This window comes from Littorina saxatilis, linkage group LG4, assembly GCF_037325665.1.
Source record: "Littorina saxatilis isolate snail1 linkage group LG4, US_GU_Lsax_2.0, whole genome shotgun sequence".
Classification (NCBI taxonomy): domain Eukaryota; kingdom Metazoa; phylum Mollusca; class Gastropoda; order Littorinimorpha; family Littorinidae; genus Littorina; species Littorina saxatilis.
This window is the reverse complement of record NC_090248.1, coordinates 54009486-54030468: the sequence shown is the minus strand read 5'-3', so window position 1 is coordinate 54030468 and position 20983 is coordinate 54009486. Positions and strand designations below refer to the sequence as shown.

Below are 20983 nucleotides of genomic sequence, written 5' to 3'. Positions count from 1 at the left end.
TTGAAAAATGAGGGCGTGACAGTGCCGCCTCAACTTTCACGAAAAGCCGGATATGACGTCATCAAAAAAATGAAAAAAACGTCTGGGGATTTCATACCCAGGAACTCTCATGTCAAATTTCATAAAGATCGGTCCAGTAGTTTAGTCTGAATCGCTCTACACACACACACAGACACACAGACACATATACACCACGACCCTCGTCTCGATTCCCCTCTCTACGTTAAAACATTTAGTCAAAACTTGACTAAATGTAAAAAGAATAGACATACAGAAAAGCGTGTTATCCTGCTCAGCGCGACCACTACCGCACTATTCTGCATGGCTTGTCGATTTCACTGCCTTTGCCACGAGCGGTGGACTGACGAAACTACGAGTATGTGGTCTTGGTGAAAAAGCAGTGCGTTCAGTTTCATTCTGTGAGTTCGACAGCTTGCATGACTAAATGTTGTTATTTCGCCTTACGCGACTTGTTTTTTTAACGTGGAAAACACTTCACAGTGGGGCACCTAACGTTCAGAACCGTACGCCAGTTGAAGAATTGCTGCGGGACTTCTGGGGAAATTCTTTCGTGTGAATGATGACAGGAACAGATGAATGCCAACGTAAAAATAATGAAACAAAACGACTAGTTATTTGCCTGCAGCCAACAACGTCTTCAGTACACATAATGATGTATTGATCAGAGGAATAGTGAACGCTGCAATTTATTTTATAATTGGAATAGGGGGAGGAATTATACTGACAAAGCCAGAAAAAATAAATTGGGAACAGGATAATTCATATTTGCCTGCGCAGAACCATACTGTCAATTTAATCAGATTGTGCTCATATTTGGATAGAAGCTCCGATTCGTTTTGCTCTCCACAGAATGAGAATAGGATCAATAGTCCGCCACTAGCATCCATATATTGCAACCACACAAGCATGCGTAAATGTATGCACGCACGGACATATATATGGACAGACCGACAGACACACGCACAGAAAGGCGAACAAACAGGCATATACACATGCACGCACATACCCACGCATGTGCATACTCACCGTCAGTCTTTTCCCCTCCCGCTCTCTCTCTCTCTCTCTCTCTTTCTCTCTCTCTCACTCTCTCTCACTCTCTCTCACTCTCACACACACACACACACACACACACACACACACACACACACACACAATCATCGCGTGCACACACACGCACTCTTTCTTTATTCCCCTCTTGCTCCTCCCCCGCACCCCCACTCCTACCCCCGTACAATACCCTGCATATCTCGGTCACATGAACAGATGATTACTTAGCTGCTACAAGAGCTGTTAGCAGAGGATGAAACTATGCAAATGTCGGTGCCGGCGCTGGTGGTGTTTCCGATCGATTGTCGTCGTCGTGGTTGCCTGCTCCCCCGACACGATGCTCGTTGAAGCTTAACGGTGATCAGTCAACCGTAACAAGATGTTTTTTTGGTCACATCAGAATGGTAATTAACACAGAAGTTCAACGTGCACTTTGTAAATGTAATTTACGTTTGAGTGATGTTGCGGTTTAAATGGGAAATCAGCGAATATTGTCAACATACTTATTACATTCAATTGCTGTGACCTAATTGCGAATATTTTGCAGGTTTGTTTTTTTAATTTCCGTAAAAAAGATTGATAGGTTAGGGTTGGGTGTGCTGGTGTATGGAGGTGGGTGGTAGGGATGTTAGATAGACTTGTGTGAAAGATTATATTGACCTTTAGAGAGCTCTTACCAACAGTTCACAGAACGATACTCTTATTTGCGAACTTTTCAACCATTATTCCTGAACTGAAAAGGACATTGGTGTCATGTCTTTTAGATGTATTGGTAAAACGTCTTCACTTCTGTGCTTGTGTGTAAGGTGTTATGGCTTCAGTCCAATGAAGTCAATGAAAATATGAAAAGCTAGGGTGATAACCTTGACTGAAAATGCATCTTCTACTTAATATGTAACTAGGTCAACATTCGTAACACTGAATCTGGACAGGTATTCAATCATGCGACAGAAATATTGACGCCAAATTACCCCAGTGGGGTGCATGTAAACAGCTGTCAATGTAAGTATTGAAAACGTATTTTACCTCAAGTAACTCCCGCCCCATTCCTCCACGTCTCACCCACCCATCAAACACCTTATCCCCATTGAATAGAGATCCATTATTCAAAAAAATTAAGCTGTAAGGCTGTTGAGGTAACAGAAAAAGCCGTCGCCACAACACACTATTAGTTTGTCATAAGCAGCACTAGCCGCGCTTTGTACAGTACACACAGCCTCTCCCTCCCTCCCTCCCTCCCTCCACCTCCTTCTTCATTCCCCCATTGTATATATTTCTCCACCCCCACCCCCTCCTCTTCCACCGGTCGTCTGCATTTCCATCAAATGATTTTGATACCGCGTTAAAAAGTCGTTATATAAAAGACCATTGAAATAAGGATTTACTATCGTTGTGTCGGTTTGACTATGGGGTCTTTATATATATCTTTCACGTTGTGGTTTGAAGCGTAGTAGTATTGCACTGTGTGTGTGTGTGTGTGTGTGTGTGTGTGTGTGTGTGTGTGTGTGTTTGTGTGTGTGTGTGGATGGGATATCCAGTGCTTTTGCCAGAGCCATGTACATCCCTTTTAACATTTTCCGGGATAAAAGTTTCATAAATGGGTTATTAAAAGGCCAGTTCAAGTTTTTGTTGTGCTTGTTTGTTATAAGTTATTTACATTTCCATTGCCACATATCACGTGACCTGAAAATACTTCTCTTAATATTTTTCCATTTCCTTTTATTTTATTGATTTCTTTTTGCCACCGGATTTGATGGCAGACAACCAGGTAGTTGTTATTTTACTGCCAGTTAAATTGTTTTCCTTCTAGCGATCAGATATATTCATTGCCATGGAAACAGATTTTTGAGTGGAGAAGCGAGTGTAGATAATAGTGTTATGAAATGAATGCGTAGCAACCAATCGCTGGTCGCTGAAAATGTCTCTGTTTCGTCATCATAGCCCCTGTAATTCAATCTTGCTGGATAAAGAGCTCTGCATGTTCCTTGTTTAACCGTCTTATTTGACTATGCTTCAGTTATGACGGTTGAAATGTATGAAAGCGGATTTTATTTTTGCAAAGGAAGTTTGTGACCTTATTGTGTGGAAGCAAACACGCACAGAAGTGTACACATAATCATTAATTGATTTGTCGATTAATTGATTAATTAACATTTATTTATTACATTTATTGATAAAACATTGTGTACACACTCAGTTAAATTGCTACACTTTTTAACACACTTGTTGTTACCCGTTTTGAACACAGTGTGAACAAGTTCTATTGATCAAAGTAGCACACGTGGCAAACACTAGTGTAGTTGTTGGGTCTTGGCAACGCGGTTTTTCTTGGGCTGTTGGCAACACAACGAAGTACAGTTTAATAAGTGACCGTGCAGTTGCTTGTACAGTTGTATAACATACACGTACATAATCAGCCTTGTTTTGACTGCTCACGGTTTACTTGTTCTGTGATTTGCAAAAAGAAATTAACAAATTAATCGGAAGACCGCATTTTCCCCGAGTACGCAGTACTAGGGTCCTGCAGACTTTAATTGTGTGTCTGTCTGTCTGTTCGTCTCGACTTAACAGCTTATTGCTGGGAAACTACTGGGCGCAGTTCGTTCAAAAGTTGATACACTAACTTGATAATAGGTCCGATTGATCGTATTAAAACTTCATAATGTTACCTGGGACCTAAATGCCAAATAATCCACCAAAACGACTCTTAACGGGGGGAGTTTTTGCGGTGGGAGGCTGGTCGTTTTGCGAACAGCCAGTCACTGAACTAAAGGGGAGACTTGGGCGGCCTCAGCCGAACACGTCACGGAGTGACGAGAAAAGCATGATTTGCAAGCCAGCCAACGGGTGGGGATAATTTATGGTCTCGGCAAAGAAACTACAATGCAGGGTTTGGTCTCGGTGAAAGAGAGACAGAGAGCACGAGAGAGTCTATGGCCAAAGTGATCCGGGTTCGATTCCCGGCATGGGCGGTCTATTTTTTTATTTTTTTTAATTCTTGTTTACTATTGTTTATTATGAACGTTTTAATGTTTTATTTTACTCTAATAGTTTTTTTAATTGTGTAAAATAGATAAATATTTTTATTTTTTTATTTTATTTTTTTGTATAAATCCAAGTGACCCGGGTTCGATTCCCGGCACGGGCGGTCTATTTTTTTTAATTTTTTTTTTTAATTCTTGTTTACTTGCGTGCGTGTACCACTGCGCGAGGAGTATAGGCATTTGATTTCACTGGCCAATGTCAGATTTGTTGGCTTGGAGGAAAGGGTTTCCGACTATGGCCAAAGGGATCCGGGTTCGATTCCCGGCATGGGCGGTCAATTTTTTTTTTAATTCTTGTTTACTATTGTTTATTATGAACGTTTTAATGTTTTATTTTACTCTAATAATTTTTTTAATTGTGTAAAATAAATACTTTTTTTTTAAATCCACGTGCACAAGACAAAAACTTTCATACTGGGGGAGCGAGCCAGTCTGAAGAGTACTCGGGTCCAGCGCCAGCGTTTTTTATATGTTTGATATCACCTCGTTATCTTAGTTGTTTGATAATAATGCCTTTTTATGTGGGATTTTGAGTGGGTGTTCATTTTTGTGAGGTGAACAGCTTATTTCATGAGGGCGTTACCAACATTAACAAGCTCAAAGACTGCCAAGAAAAAATGCGAACAGATTGTTCTCTGGTTTACTCTGTTAAGTGTGTTTGCTCTTCTTATCGGCCGTGGGTTGAAAAAAGGTAACTGTACAATAAGAGCTGTAGTGTTCGAAACAGGAGTGTAGGAGATCGAAGGTAGTTGGAACAAAAGGGATATCAAGTGGGAAAGCTAGGTGGAGACGACACACTTGGTATTATTGATTGATTTAGTCCTACTTCCTCACCCCACCCCCACCCCCCTTTTCCCAACCCCGATTTCAAGGAATAACGATGCAGAATCCTGAACACTTCGCATGTTTAATTCCTACTCCTCTTGCATATTCCAAGCTCGTCTACCATGCCTTCTCTTCCCCCCCCCCCCCCCCCTCCCAAGATAAAAGATATTATTTTTCAGGTGGAATAAGTAGGTTGAGACGTGAACCCTTTGCCTATTTGTTTTATTCCTACGTCTTCCGCTACCCTTCCCTCCCCCTGTCCCGTATGCCCCGACCTCTTACCCCCCCCCCCCCCCCCCCCGAACCTACGCAATTGTCCTGATTGCCCACTGGTGTTGTCTTGACAGACATTCCAGGCGTGCTAGTGCTACCTCGTAAAGATGCAAAAAAATCAATCGGACTGCATGAAAAGAATGATCTCTTACTACTTCTCTTTGAACTTGTCTTCTGTCTCCGCCCCCTCACAGTTGGACACTGTGGGGGATGATACTATAAGTGTGTTTAGGCAGACAGGCAGGCAGGCAGACAGACAGACAGAAACACATACACACACACACACACACTGTGATTTTCAATCCTCACGACACTCCCCTCTCTCTCTCTCTCTCTCTCTCTCTCTCTCGTAGTATACCCCCTCGCTCTTCAAAACTACTCCTCTGCCACCTGCTCCCATGCTATTCCACACCCCCAAACCTACCCCGCTGATATGCCCCCCCTTCCCCCTTCCTTCTGTCTTGTGCGAGGCGCTTTTATTGCGACACATGTATCATGCACTGAAGACACCTTTCTTCAAGCCCTCCACTGGCTCCCCTTACCTATCTACGTGTGTTTTGTGTATGTCTCTGTTATGATGGCAGGGGGAAAAGAGGGCGGGAGGATCGAGGACTACATTATAAGCTCTGAGGCCCTCAGTCGCTCGGATCGGCCCAGCGCGACAGACACACAGCTTTTTCTGATCACAGATCCGTGATCGTCGCAGTCACAGTAAGTCGCTGGGCGGACGTTTTAGTGGCAGCAGTCGCCAATGCCTCTCCTCCTCTCTCTCTCTCTCTCTCTACCTGAGAGGATGTGAGATCATGGGGCAGTCACAGCCTTCGGCCGCTCATTAGCGGTGCGGTCATTAGTCCTTCTTCCTCTTTGACCGTCTTCCTTGACCAGTGGTGTGTGCGGACTGTGAAACAAGTTGGACAGAACAGTCTCTTTCGGTCGTGAATGCACTTTTTTCGGTCGTCAAGGCAGGGCGTAGGCCTATACATTGGGGGAAGAGGATTCGATATTGCGATGTTGAGTGAAAAGTGTCGACTGTGTGTTTTCGTCTGTACGAGCATGCACATGGAATGACGACACGGGTATCTTTTCGCTGATAAGTTTTAAAACTCTTCGATGGTGTTCAGCACACTTTTTCGGTCGTCAAGGTAATGCGTATATATATATGCAAAGTGCGCGTTCGCGTTGTAGGAAGATACGATGTTGTTATGTTAGTGTTGACTGTGTGTTTTCGAAGACAAGCGCATAAAGGTCTTAATATTACACGGATTTTATCTTTGTAAACAAAAACAACTCACGTTTATGGACAGAGCCCTTTCTTGGGTCGTCAAAGTAATATTTAACTACTTAGCAGTGTTCGTGTTATGAATAGGGTTGGTTCTATATTTTTCATCACAAAAACATCTGCACAAGAATTTTGATGACACTTTTGATAAGATTTTAACAGTTTTCGTTTGCTGTTGGAAAACAAATAAATGCATTTTTGTCGTCATTGCGATTTTCGTGACTCTGAAGCATATTACGTAATAGCACTTGCTGTGTTTGTGATGCAAAAATATGGTTCAGTATTTTTACCGGCGCAATAGAAACATTTTGACTGTAAAGAAACGAGTTGTTAATGTCCCTAGACTATTATAGGCTCTGAAGTAGTACAGGGCAGTTACCTGTGCCGATCGTATTTCGGTCGTGAGGATAATTTGCATGAAAGTCGCGTTAACCTTTTCATGGATGAGAAATCGTGGTAAGTATCGGTTCGAAACACGCCCATTCCGTCCTCTGGACTACAGGGTTGCTGCTTAGTGTGAATAAGTAATGATCCTTCCTAGATTTCCCGAGCTGACAGTAGTTCCACCCGAAGAAGCGTACACCGTTGTTGAAAAGAGATAATTCTACGACATGATCGACTGAAAAAACATTTTCTTCCGTTGGGGTTTCTTTGTATTTGCGTGCTTTCGGTTTGCCTTGTGCGTAGAAATAACTATTGTAGTGGTAGGCGTTTATTGTTTACGCAACGAACCGTGCAACGCTATTTTTCTCTGTGGTCCAATATTTTATTGTGTATTCTGGTTTGTGTGTTTTGTGTCCTTTTTATTTTGTTTAAACAATGTGTTATTCATGAATCGCCATGCTTTTCTTCTTGGCGTGAAATTAACAAGAAAATATGATAACCCTTTACGTGTTTCTTGTATTTAAAATGATAGAGTATGATCTGTTACGACTGTTGAAGCTCCGGATTTACCTATCTTCGATCAAATATCAAAGAGAAAGCAGTTGAAACGGACAAGTATAATATCAGTGAACATATCATTTTTGTCAGGTTTGTTCCGCACTGTAATGAGAGAGAAGGGGGGGGGCGTAAAGTGTGTGTTGGGGGGGGGGATATTTTGTTGTATCGTTTTCTCTGTTACCGATTTTCTATTTACTAAGTACAAGTCAGAGGTCTTTTTTTAACCTCTCAATATGAATCAGAATACAATGAAAAGTTTTTGAAGTGAATGCAAATTATGTTCATTTATTTTGACTGAAATAGGGAGATTACGGTCAGGTTGTTTGAATTCAAAATAACATATCATTATTATGTCATTTAATTTTCGATAAAGAAAAAATCTGACCTCACGAACACAAAGCGACTGTTTCCTACTTTTCTTTCTCGCAGATATTCTTTACAGGCGACTTGTAGTGTAACTTTAGAGGTCTGGACACCCTTGTCAAGGAAGGCAAGTTGTCCGGTTAGGGTCAGCAACGTCTGTGTTCGGACAAAGACAGATGTCCATCTTGACCAGTGGTAGTGGTCTTCTGTAGTTCTGCCCCATGGGTTGTGCTGGTTGGGATCTGTGGTCTGCTGTGTGTGGCTGTTATCAGTTTGTGTGGAGTATGATCATCATGTCTTGTTTCCTGCATTGTAAGTGGAAATAATTCATGTAGCTTTGACTTTGATGGAACATTGCTTGACAAGATTTGATGATGTTTTGAAAGAAGAAATTCTTGTCTGACGGATGTCAAAGCCGTTGGCTAAGTTGATGTTATATGAAGCAGTATTTTTAAAGAGAGAGAGAGAAAGAGAGAGAGAGAGAGAGAGAGAGAGAGAGAGAGAGAGAGAGAGCTAATTTAATCATCAAACACGCCTTCTCCGCATGGGACAAGGTATATAAGTACAGAAAGAATTAAAATTAACGCAAACTAGAGTACTGGTAATGCAAAAGCAAGGGGTCAATAAGTCAGGTTTGTATTGTTGTATACGCTTACAGTTCCCTTCACCTTTGGGTCATAACTAAGGTAATTATCGGTTAATGAAGGTCGTAAATTCTGCGCACACCTGTGCAAAAAAACACCGGTCTTCTTTGATACCTTTCAGGTAAACTAAGAACCGTTTTGTTCCAATACGTCACACTTTGGCAGTGCCTATTTTTATAGCGTGATTTGCTACACCTGTTTGGCTTCATTGCAAGTTGTTGTTATCCGAATCGGTACCTTTCAACCTAGAGTTATTTATGATTAGAAAAAGTAAAGCACAGGTGAGTCTGAATCAAGAAATATCTGCTGGGGTTAAGTATTTTGGGACTAGTATCTTTGTAGTAAAGTCATTTTTTCTGCTTTTTCTACTCCTTCTCTCTGTCTGTCCGCTGTCTCTGTCTGTCCCCCCCCCCCCCCCCCCCCCCCCCCCCCCCCATCTGTCTCATTAAAAGCCCAGCCTTGGATCGTCATCCTTGTAAAATAAAGGTCAGTTTAGTTCAGTTCTCTCTGTGTCTCTTTCTGTTTGTCTGTCTGTCAATCTGTTCCTCTCAGTCTCTCTCTGTCACTGCCTCTCTGTCGGTCTGTCTCTCTCTGTCTCTCTGTCTCTCTGTCTCTCTCTCTCTCTCTCTCTCTCTCTCTCTCTCTCTCTCTCTCTCTCTCTCTCTCTTTCTCTTATCGTGTAGGGATGGCGTATCCATTTCACTGAAGTCAGTGTTGTGAAGTTAATGCGGTACCCTTACGTCTTTGTATCGAAGAAACTCGCAAAGCTTCGACTCGGTGGCTGGATTCTAAGTGGGCTTAGACAATTCGAGTAGGTAAATAAGGCGACAGACTTTGTGCAAACGTTTCCCCTTTTGTCTTTTGAGAGTGCTGGGGTTGGGTGGGTCCTTCGTGTGTGAGGTAGTTTTGCTAGAGCTGTTGTCTTTGGTTACGTTAAAACATATTTGCTTTGGTTTGCTATGCCTTTTATCCTGGAACAAAGGCTGAAACATTGATTGCATTTTGGTATAAAAGAAAGTGTTTCCCTCTCCCATGTTCACGTTAGCTTTATTATAGTCTTGGGTAGTTTTAGAACATAAGAAAAGGAAGTAGAAACGGCTAATTGAGTGTGCCTATATTGAATTATGAATGAAGCAATTGCATGCGAGGGAGGAAAATTAAATTCCATTTTTTTAAAATTGTATTCATAATTATTTACTTTGTGAGGAAACCAAGGCAACATTCGGCGCAGAAGCCAAACGCAGAAAATATGACCAAATTTACCAAAGACGTTTGCAGTGTTTGCAAGTCTTTTGATTTTTACAAAGATTGGGCAACAACGTGGTTGAGCACAAAACGCTGTTACGGGATCATTCGGTCTGACACCCAATGGCAGAAATATGAGACGTCTTGGCAGAGACATAGATGGTCTTGGTAACATTGGAAGACAATCTTTTACCTCGATTTTTGTTCATGTATGAATGCTTCCGGATTTTCTCTCCCGCGTCGCCAATTTAAAGAAGCCATCCAAGACAACTTGCCACTTTGGTACCAGACTAGCTGATCTCCTCCTTATTGTTTGAACAGCCAAGCAGTTTGTTAGCTAACCTTCATTCAAATCTGTGCTAGGGGTTTGATGGTAAACCCTAATGCATTGAAGGCATATCCGATTACTGCCACAGTGGTTTCAGACAAGCTGATTCCCGAGAATGGTGTTTGTGATATTGAACACTTCGTTCGCTACCTTCAAACCTACGAGTGAAGTCTAGCCTCCGATTTCCCCACGTCAACGGACGTGTGTACCAGGGTTTTCATCTGACAGAAATGCAGTGAAGACATCTCAAATTACTGCTACCTTGGTTTCATACGGGCTGATCCCTGGCATATGATATTGTTTGCGTCATTAAACCCATTGTTAGCTAATCTTCGTTTAAATCCGCAAGTCAGGTTTCAGGGGACAGTCTGCCCTTCGATTTCCACATAACCGACGTGTATCCCTTATAGTACTCGTCTGCTTGAAGCGATGTTAAAGGTACCGCTCCTCTCCAGACGTACAGGATCATGTTTACCACCACAGTTCTGTTAAGGCTATTACGTGGGATAAGTCCATCCTTCCACTGAGACATATATGCGAAAAACATAAAGTCTGGCTTTTTTCTGAATTAATTTTTTTAGAATTTTTTAAAAATGTATAGATGTCATTTAGGATATTTATTAAGCAACACGTTTTCACTTTGCACTGTAGATTTTTTGTAAATGTCCAAGTGGAAAGATGGACTTACCCCATGTAAAAGACTCGATAGATATGACTATTGTGGTTGCTTACATGATGGTGTACGCGAGAAAGACGGTGCCTCCCCCCCGCGGGTTAGGGCGAAGAATTTACCCGATGCTCCCCAGCATGTCGTAAGAGGCGACTAACGGATTCTGTTTCTCCTTTTACCCTTGTTAAGTGTTTCTTGTATAGAATATAGTCAATGTTTGTAAAGATTTTAGTCAAGCAGTATGTAAGAAATGTTAAGTCCTTTGTACTGGAAACTTGCATTCTCCCAGTAAGGTAATATATTGTACTACGTTGCAAGCCCCTGGAGCAATTTTTTGATTAGTGCTTTTGTGAACAAGAAACAATTAACAAGTGGCTCTATCCCATTTCCCCCCCTTTCCCCGTCGCGATATAACCTTCGTGGTTGAAAACGACGTTAAACACCAAATAAAGAAAGACGGTGCCTTTAAGACTTTAAGACTACTCAGATTGCTGCCACCATGGTTTCATTCAAACTGATTCCCGATTATTAGTTCATGGATTAATTGCATTGTTTGGTTAATATCATAGGCTGCGATTTAAGTTTCAAGGTATAGCCTGCTGTTGTTACGTCCTGACTTAGCAGATTGTGTATCCCACAGCAGGGTTTCTTTCAGGCCGATCCCTGGGGTAGTATTGCTTGTTTGATAAAAAACATTGTTTCGTTAAATATCATATCAAATCTGCGAGTAACGTTTCAAGGTATAGACCTGTTTTTTTGTGACCTCAAACCCTTGCAGTGTTAGTATCCCAACGCAATCTGTCTTAGTTTCAGGACAGAGAAACTCAGTCGCTGCCGCAAAACATGAGTTCGACATTAGTGGAGAAATCGTACACCATTTAAGAATCGGTAGCGGTTAAGTGAGTAAACGTTTGCAGGGGGGGACACTTGAATGTCTCTGATCAGTCCAGCGTCTGTAGCTTTGCTGGAGGTGACAGAAAAAAATACGGCCAATAAGTCCTCTTTGACTCCCTTGTTCGCAGGTTTTATTCCGGATTCTTTCACGACGGTTGAGTTCGCGAGCACAATACGTTTACGGCCCTTTTTGGCAAAAATGACCTTACTGTTATGTTTGTGTGAGCATAAACTGGGAATGCCTTCTTTCTATAGAGACTGCGGTTGGGACGGGATAATGTTGAAGATCTTTTCCGTACGAAACGTAGAAAATGAAATATTTTGGTCAGATTGCCTTTTGTTTATCAATAACCGGTAGGCTTGTTGTTGTTTTCATTCTTACTAATGTAAATTTCAGGAACATGTAAACAGAAATAAAACTCATGTCCTAGTGATATCCTTATCCCCCCCTCCCACACACACACTCCTCCGTTTTTCTTTACCTTGCCTCCCAAACGGACTATTTTACTGGAACAAGGAAGGGGGTGGTGGTGCGGATGCGTAAAACAAAAGCATTTTTCTAAATTTCTGTCACCAATTTTCTTCAAGGAAAAGAAAACACTGGCAGATCAGCAGTGGCTGTAAATTCAATCAGAAAGCTTGATATGAAGCCTGGTAGATAGACCCTATAGACATGCCAGGTTTACGTCACAGTAAACAATACATTTTACCCGACCAACCAGCCCAAGCATATACATGTATGCCTTTCACGAAAACTCGTTTTACAGCAATCAATACGTGATCGATGCACTCTTTTTTCTTTCTTCTAAAACTGGGTATACTAGGGTGGGGTGTGCTGTCAGTGTGTAGGCTCTGAATAAACCAGCTGAGACAGGGTAAACCCACCCGGGGTATCATGCATGGTGTTGATCACAGAACGCCAGCATGGTAAAAAACTTTGTTTGGGCCAGCCTTTTCTTGGCAACGAGTCAAACAGAGCAGGTGATTGCGACAAGAATCAGGTGATAGGTGGTATAGGTCTGCTAAGGAATGGCTCTTAAAGATGCCACCGTTCCTGTTTCTTGCTTTATGGGATTTCTTGTGTTATGTTGCGTAGTTGATAGTTCCGGGTACGGCATTTTCTCCCCCTCCTCCTGTTTCTTGCTTTACGGGGTTTTTACACCCCCGGTATAGGGGTGTGTATAGGATTCGGTCGATGTGTTTGTTTGTTTGTTTGTGTTCGCATATAGATCTCAAGAATGAACGGACCGATCGTCACCAAACTTGGTGAACAGGTTCTATACATTCCTGAGACGGTCCTTACAAAAATTGGGACCAGTCAAACACACGGTTAGGGAGTTATTGGTGGATTAAGATTCTACAAGGACTTATAGAGGGACATATTAATGGTCAAAGGGAAATAACCTTCTCAGTTGGTGGCAGTGAGAATGGTAAGGACGGGGGTGTTTTTCCTACCTCGGAGGAATTTCTTGTTTTTTTTGGTTTTTGTATTCCGTTGCTTGGTTGATTGTTGAGTATGGCTTTCTTTTCTTCCCGGACTCCCTTTCACTCATACATTCTTCTCTCTCTCTCTCTCTCTCTCTCTCTCTCTCTCTCTCTCTCTCTCTCTCTCTCTCTCTCTCTCTCTCTCTCTCTCTCCCCCTCCCCCCTACCCCCCCCCCCCCCTGCTTCCCTCCTCCTCTCCCTTTTCCCGTTTCAACATGAAAGTTATGCGGGAATTCCGTTGAGCCTGACTGGCCGAGAAGAAGACAGTGTGGGCGGTAGGCGTCATATCGATTATCACATGGACTGCATTCTTCAAAGAGAACAAACTGGTGTTTTATCATTGTAGTGAAGTTGGGTTGGCACGTTTGCGTCATCGATTTAGCCTGGTCTGATTTATTTGCTCATGATTGAGTTTTGGAATTTGGACATCTTCTTGCAGACATTTAAGTTAGATAAGAAAATACTTGGCCGTGACACCCTTTTCTGTGCTTTATATATTCCCCCAGAAGGATCACCTTACCATAATAAAGATGTTTATGCTGAATTAGAAGAGGTGTACATGCAGTTTGGGGTAGATAATGATTATGTCTGTCTCTTAGGAGACTTAAATTCCCGCACTGGTCATCTGAGTGAAATGTTGTATGAAGATGATCAGCATTCAGAAGGTTTTGTTGATAATGACTTGTTTGACTCTGATGAGGTTGGTACTCTAATAGGTGAGCGGGCATCACAGGATAATAATACTAATAACCTTGGTTTTAAATTGATTGATTTTTGTAAAATGACTGGCTTAGTTATTGCTAATGGTAGAGTTGGCGATGATACAGGGGTTGGTAAATGCACATGTAAGGATAAGAGCGTTGTTGATTATTGCATCTTGTCAAAAGACCTGTTCTCGAAAGTTAAATATTTTTCTGTGATGGAATTTTGTGAAATTTATTCTGACGTACACTGTCCTGTTGTTTTGCATTTATTAAAACAGAATGAAGTACGCGCTAATGACTGCCTAGCAGACGATGTGAAAAACCCCAAAAATGAAGATTTGCTGTCTAAAAGTAGAGATAAGGGTAACAAGTACACAAAACCAAAATGGGATAATAACAATGAGACCAAGTTAGCTTTTGTAGTTAATCTGAATGAGGATGATATTTATACTGTTGAAACTAAATTACAAGACATGCTAGCTACAAGTGAGAGTACGACAACAGATGACGTTGATAGTGTTACTAATAAGATTTGTGATATTCTAAATTGTTCTGCTGAGAAAATCGGTGTAATTAAAGAACAAAAAGTTACGAAAAAGCCACGTTCAAAGAAATTCAAACTCCAACAACCATGGTTTAGTGCAATATGCAAAGAGAAAAGAAAAATATTTTTACATGCGAAAAATAAAGCAAGACGCTTTAAAAATGCGTTCAATGAACTTGAAAAAAAGAGTGCTTTTAATGAATACAAAAAGACAATAAAAAAGGAATGCAAGTTGTATCATAATGAGTTCGTTAAAACTTTGAGAAAGTTAAGAAGTAATGACCCGAAAGCATACTGGAATCTTCTAAATAAAAATAAAAATAAAAAAAATAATTCCAAAACTAACTATCCAACTTGTTCGGAGTTTTTCGAACATTTCAATAAACTACAAGAGTGTGATGAAAATGAAATGGATGATAGTAATGAACCTTTAAATGAAGCAAGTAATGAATTTCTTAATGCGCCTTTTACAAAGGAGGAAGTTATCAAATGTATAGACAAGCTGAAAAACAATAAGGCATGCGGTCAAGATAAAATAATTAATGAGTATTTAAAAGCGTCGCATGATAGAATGATTGATATTTATGTATTGTTGTTTAATGTTGTTTTGCAGTCAGGAAAGGTTCCAACACAATGGGCTGTAGGCGAAATTATTCCATTGTACAAAAATAAAGGCTCCCAAGCTGACCCCACAAATTATAGAGGAATTACTATACTCAGTTGTTTCGGAAAACTTTTCAGTGCAATTTTAAATGCTAGGTTATCAAACTTTTTGGAGAGTAATAATAAATTAGGTCAAGAACAAACAGGTTTCCGCACAGGTTTTTCAACACTAGACCATGTTTTTACTTTGCATTGTATATTAAATTTTTTTCTCAACAAAAAGAAGCGACTGTTTTGTGCATTTGTAGACTATGAAAAAGCGTTTGATAAAGTTCACCGTGCATTTTTATGGGAGAAATTAGTTAGTTCTGATGTTAATGGGAAGTTTTTAAAAACTGTAAGAAATATGTACGAAAATGCCAAGTCTTGCGTTAAAGTTAATAGTGAGTGCTCTGGATATTTTCCCAGTTTGTGTGGAGTTAGACAAGGGGAAAACTTGTCACCGCTGTTTTTTGCTCTATTTCTAAATGATCTAAAGCCTTTTTTGTTGGAAAACAGTAATGGTTTACAAACTATGTCAAGGGAGGCTATTGTGGTTGGAATGGAAGATACTGATGTAAATGCTTTGTTTCAAATGTTTTTATTATTGTATGCGGATGATACTGTGATCTGCTCAGAGTCTGAAAAAAACCTGCAAGAATGTCTAAACAAAATGCACGAATACTGTTTAAAATGGCGTCTAAATATTAATGTAAACAAAACGAAAGTTATAGTTTTTTCCAGAGGTAAAATTAGAAATAAACCATTGTTTACGTATAATGGCAATTCAATCGAAGTAGTGTTTGATGTAATGTACTTGGGCCTTAAAATTAATTATAATAATAAATTTTCAGTCGCACAGAAGAATCTATATGATCGTGCCTCAAGGGCAATGTTTGTTCTTTTGCGTACGTGTAGACAATTGTCACTGCCTGTGGACATACAAGTTGACCTGTTCGATAAAATGATTGCTCCAATCTTACTATATGGATGTGAGGTTTGGGGTTTTGGTTCCTGCGAACTTGCTACTAAACTTCAATTACGTTTTTATAAAATTGTTTTCAAACTAAAAAAATCAACTCCAAATGCTATGATATTTGGTGAACTTGGAAGATATCCACTAGATGTTAATATGAAATGTAGAATGCTTTGCTATTGGTATAAACTGATTAGTCCTATTCATAAAAATAAATTTTCTAGTATTGTGTACTGCTTTACTTATAAATTGTATATCAACAAGATGATTGAATCTGATTATTTATGTTTTATTGAAAAAACCTTAAATGAAATTGGTCTCCCTGGCCTTTGGACTTCTCAAGAAAATGTTCAATATTCAAGCGCATGGTTTAAACAGAAAGTAAAAAGAAGCTTGTATGACCAGTATATCCATAAATGGTTTACAGAAATTGGAACAAAAAATATGTTTTGGAATTATCGAATGTTTAAAGATATTTTTGCATGTGAAGACTATGTCACACACCTGCCATATCAGCAATGTGTTGCAATGATGAAGTTCAGAACATTAAACAACAATTTGCCTGTACAGAAAGAACGTTACCTTAACATCCCGAGGTCAGAAAGAACTTGCACCAAATGTGTATCACAAGACATAGGTGATGAATTCCATTATTTATTTGTCTGTGATTTTTTCAAAGAAGAAAGAGCTGAGTTGTTACCATCTTACTATTGGAAAAAACCTAATGCACTTAAATTTAAAAAGTTGTTTGCTATTAACAAAAAGAAATTGCTAAAGAATATTTTGGACTTTATTAATAGAATCTGTAACAGTTTTTCATAATCTTTTTAATTTTTATTTATTTATTATATTAGCATATATCATGATTGTATTGATTGTATTTATTGTTCAAAATGCCCCCAGGGGTTATGGACTAATAAAAAAACTTGAAACTTGAAACTGAATGTAATGTCAACGACAATGCATTTCTTATTCTGTTGTAACATACATGCCGGGGATCTTCAAACTGACTATGTTTGTTTTTTTGTTTATTTTCTTGTTTGTCTGTCTTTTTGTTTGAAACATTCATTTTTTGCGCTTCCATTTCACCTCGTCTTTTACTGATAGCTGAATAATTTTGACTTAGATTAGGGCTTACGTTTTCGGGGTCCAAAAATGCAGAGATTATGTCAAAGACTATTATACAGAGAAGAAAATGGTAAAGTCCTTGAACACCACAGAAGTCTGCCATTTGACACAAGCAGGACGCGTCTTGACTCCCAATATTGACTCCCAATAAGTCATCAGTGTTTTCTAAGGATCCAACTATTCCTAGAAAAAGGGCTTGCTGGCATCAAGAAAAGTTTCTAAACGGTTCTCGTTGGGGTTGAAACAAAGAAGAAAAGGAACGGAAAAAAGACAAGAACATAAAGTATCAAGGATATTTCCAGAAAAGCAGCAAAGGAAAAACCCAAGCGGGGAAGTCAGTTTACCCAATGAAAACTCACAGCCGGGAAGCAGACGATCAAAGCAGTTAGCTCCCTTGGCCAAGCGAGCGGACTGCTTGATGTGGCAGAATGGATGGGGAGCACGCCTGGTGGTAGTTATTTGGCTGCCATCGTTATGAGGGAGGGTATTAGTTGTTGTCTCGATGCCAGAACCTTGTTAAATTTGCTCCACCTATCTTTCAAAAGCGACGGAAAATTCTTCAGACTGATCTGTAACGAACGCTTCAACATGGCGGATAATTTGCTGCACATGTTGCCTACATGAACCAGACTTTGCCCGTAAATTTGACGCCAGGGAACTTGCATGTTCTGCACTCGTTATTGAAATAAGAAAGAACAAGTAGCCTTGCATATGAAAAAAATCGATAAATAGATACATGAATGGATAAATAAATATGTATAATAAATCAATCAGTCAAGCTGCCAATAAATCAAGCAAGCGATCAATGATTAAATGAATGAATGTGTAAAAGGGACTGACTGAATGAATGAATGAATGAATGAATGAGGGTGTGTGTGTGTGTGTGTGTGTGCGCGCGTGCGCGCAATAAAACGCTTATTCAAAGGAACCAAAGCTGCTGTGTTGGCCATTACTTTTCATTACGACTAGAATATTTAACGATCGCAAAGCTACTCGTATTTAATTACACCAATCACCCTTCTACCAGTAGCACTCGTAGAAGGTAATTGAACCCAGTAAACTGTAGCTGTAGTGTAGAAGTAGCCTACTATTGCAGTATGGTTGTGTTTTTGAAGGGGATCAACAGCTGTTGTCGCCGCTAATCAATATTTTGTACACATAGATAATGGTAAAACGAATACAATACATAGGTGTGTCGAGTAATCCTGTTATTCAGTACTCACCACACGCCGAGTCATTGGTACTACGAATCTACACTGAGTACTGTGTTTGATATTTTAACAGTGGGGAGAGTAAAACTGTGCTATGTAAGGCCAAAAAAAAATTTGTCTGTTTCTGGTAACATGGCTAAAAATAATAGGGTCGGTAGGTAGGGATTTTTTTTTTTTTAATTTTTATTTTTTTTTACCCCAAATGTAGACCAATAAAACTAACTTTAAAAATCGCGCAAAGAGACTGGATTCACTATACATAGAGACAAGACACTCAACACATTTACAAATCGTCAGCGGACTTTCGTTTTCATACGTTTTTGTTGTTCATTTTCTCACCCTGTCCTTTACCACCACAAAAAAAAAAAAAAAAATGTTGAGTTTGGAAAAAAAAAGTTTAGGGTAGGGTCGGTCGGGTGACCAGAAACAGACAATTTTTTTTTTTGGCCTAAACAGAATCGTGTGAAAATTGTGCTGTGTAAAGTCTATAGAGCAACATTGTTTTATGCGAGCAATGGGAATATAGTAGGTTTTTATGACCAGTGTGAACCCGAACTTTTTAATTTACACAGTGAATGGAGGAAGAAACCATCCGGATCCTACAAGTCCAAACCACTGTAGAAAAAGAGAGCATTAGCATATACATGATTACAGGCGCTTGTGTTAACGATGTGGTAGGGATTTAGAGGAAGGAATTAACCAGGCCTTACAACGTTTTTTGAGTATTTTTGTAAAACGGCTTAGAATTTTTTACGAACGCTGTGACGTGTAAACATTCTCACAGCTGGATGCAAGTGTTTTTAGTTCGCCAGGTGCGTTTAGCGGGGCATTTTTTACACCTGAAGTCCTGGGAGGCAGAAGGGAAATTTCTCAGACAATCCGTGTAATTTTCTCTGCGCCCTTTCTTTTTTCAAGTTAGAGGCACACTACTGCTGCTTGTAGCAAACAGTTCCAGTCTAACAAATATGTTCCCCCTGATACTCTGTATCCTGTAAACCAACATGTTAAATTATTTCAAGTCCTAGTTGTCGTTGTTGAAGAAAAAATGGCATTGTTGCATCTACCTATGATTTGATTGTTGTTGCCGAATGAAGACAATAGGAATAATTCTGTTTCTCTGTGCATCGTTAAACTTGTTTATATTTATCAAGGGAAAGAACTATCCAATGTGAAAAAAGTGGATTTCTTCGGATAAAAGTCACTTGCTCATTCAGCGCTTCTTAGTTTCCAAGATGCCACACATTTTGACTTCGCCGGGCGGGGATGTAGCTCATTCGGTAGCGCGCTGGATTTGTATCCAGTTGGCCGCTGTCAGCGTGAGTTCGTCCCCACGTTCGGCGAGAGATTTATTTCTCAGAGTCAACTTTGTGTGCAGACTCTCCTCGGTGTCCGAACACCCCCGTGTGTACACGCAAGCACAAGACCAAGTGCGCACGAAAAAGATCCTGTAATCCATGTCAGAGTTCGGTGGGTTATAGAAACACGAAAATACCCAGCATGCTTCCTCCGAAAGCGGCGTATGGCTGCCTAAATGGCGGGGTAAAAATGGTCATGCACGTAAAATTCCACTCGTGCAAAAAACACGAGTGTACGTGGGAGTTTCAGCCCACGAACGCAGAAGAAGAAGAAGAAGACTTCGCCATGGCTCTCATCTACTGCTGTCTTCTGACGCATAATACCTTTCTTCGTCTTTTCTTCTTGTATGCAATGCTTTGGCCTCATGAGGGTCATTATATAGGAATTGCAATAAGCTAGTTTCTTTTAAACTGTTCCTCCCTCTGTGCTTATCCTTAAAACACCAGAGAAAGCGTTTTACCTTAAAAAACAAAACTCAAAACAAAAAATACAGAGCCCAGCTGTCATGACCGTAGCTTCAAGGGGGGGTTGAAAGGAAGACACCGGGTAGCAGGTAGCCTCCGTGTTCTGCTGTCCAGGTGAAAAAAAGCACGTTAGCTTACCGTGTAAACAGTAGTTTGCCTTTGATCTGTAAAGATGGCCCCATCTGCACAGTTTTAGCTGAAAGGCTCTGGCATTTTTGAAGGACGAAGTACCATCACTAGCCTTACACAGATGGAAGACAGGTTTTGATAACCGTTTTGAGTAATGTACTATCAAGATATTGTATAGGTAGGTTCAGAATTGTATGAAATATGTACACGCGGGAAGTCAGTAAATCTGTAGTCTTTTTCTTCTTTTTATTTTTTGTATATACCGGTATATATTTTTTTATAGATTGCTTATAATTATCAGTGTTAGACAAGTGTGTTTCATTTTTCGTTTTGTTTGTTTTTGTTTTGGTTCTGTTTTGTTTTGTTTTGTTTTGTTTTGTTATGTCTCGCTGTTTCTGGACCACAGAGAAACCTAACTTAGCACAAACTGTGATTCTGCGAGACGTTCTTTAGCTTTTTTCCCCCACAGAGAAAGTCGAGTACTCCTCTCTAGCTCGCTAATCCAAGACGCTTGGAAAAGTAATAATTGATAACCTACAGGTAAAGGAAAACAAAACCCGCGCTCGATCATCAACAAGCCTCTTTTATGTTAAGGCAGGTAATTTGTACGTGAGGGCAGATAAAGTTGGATTGTTCTTACGGTCTTTATTCGTAATTTGCAGCTTATAGACGGCGCCAGATTATCGCTGAAGTTAATCTCCTGTAAGACGTTATAAACCGCTTTCCCGTAAACATTCTGGGAGAGCTTTTCGTAATGCTATTATAGACC

At 40.1% G+C, this 20983-nt stretch overlaps 3 protein-coding genes across 8 annotated transcripts in view; 2 read left to right on the top strand and 1 right to left on the bottom strand.

Annotated features, from left to right (window-relative positions):
* The window catches only part of LOC138965081 (uncharacterized), a 97960-nt gene that overhangs the window by 12626 nt on the left and 64351 nt on the right, over positions 1 to 20983 (bottom strand). The gene's annotated exons all lie outside the window — the stretch shown is intronic.
* Positions 1 to 20983, top strand: part of LOC138965076 (uncharacterized) — a 109980-nt gene that overhangs the window by 37769 nt on the left and 51228 nt on the right. The window lies entirely within an intron of this gene.
* The window catches only part of LOC138965074 (serine-rich adhesin for platelets-like), a 30629-nt gene continuing 15367 nt past the window's right edge, over positions 5722 to 20983 (top strand). Inside the window, exon 1 of the mRNA XM_070337191.1 lies at positions 5722 to 6352. The gene's annotated coding sequence lies outside the window, so the exon portion shown is untranslated. The remainder of the gene's footprint in view (positions 6353 to 20983) is intronic.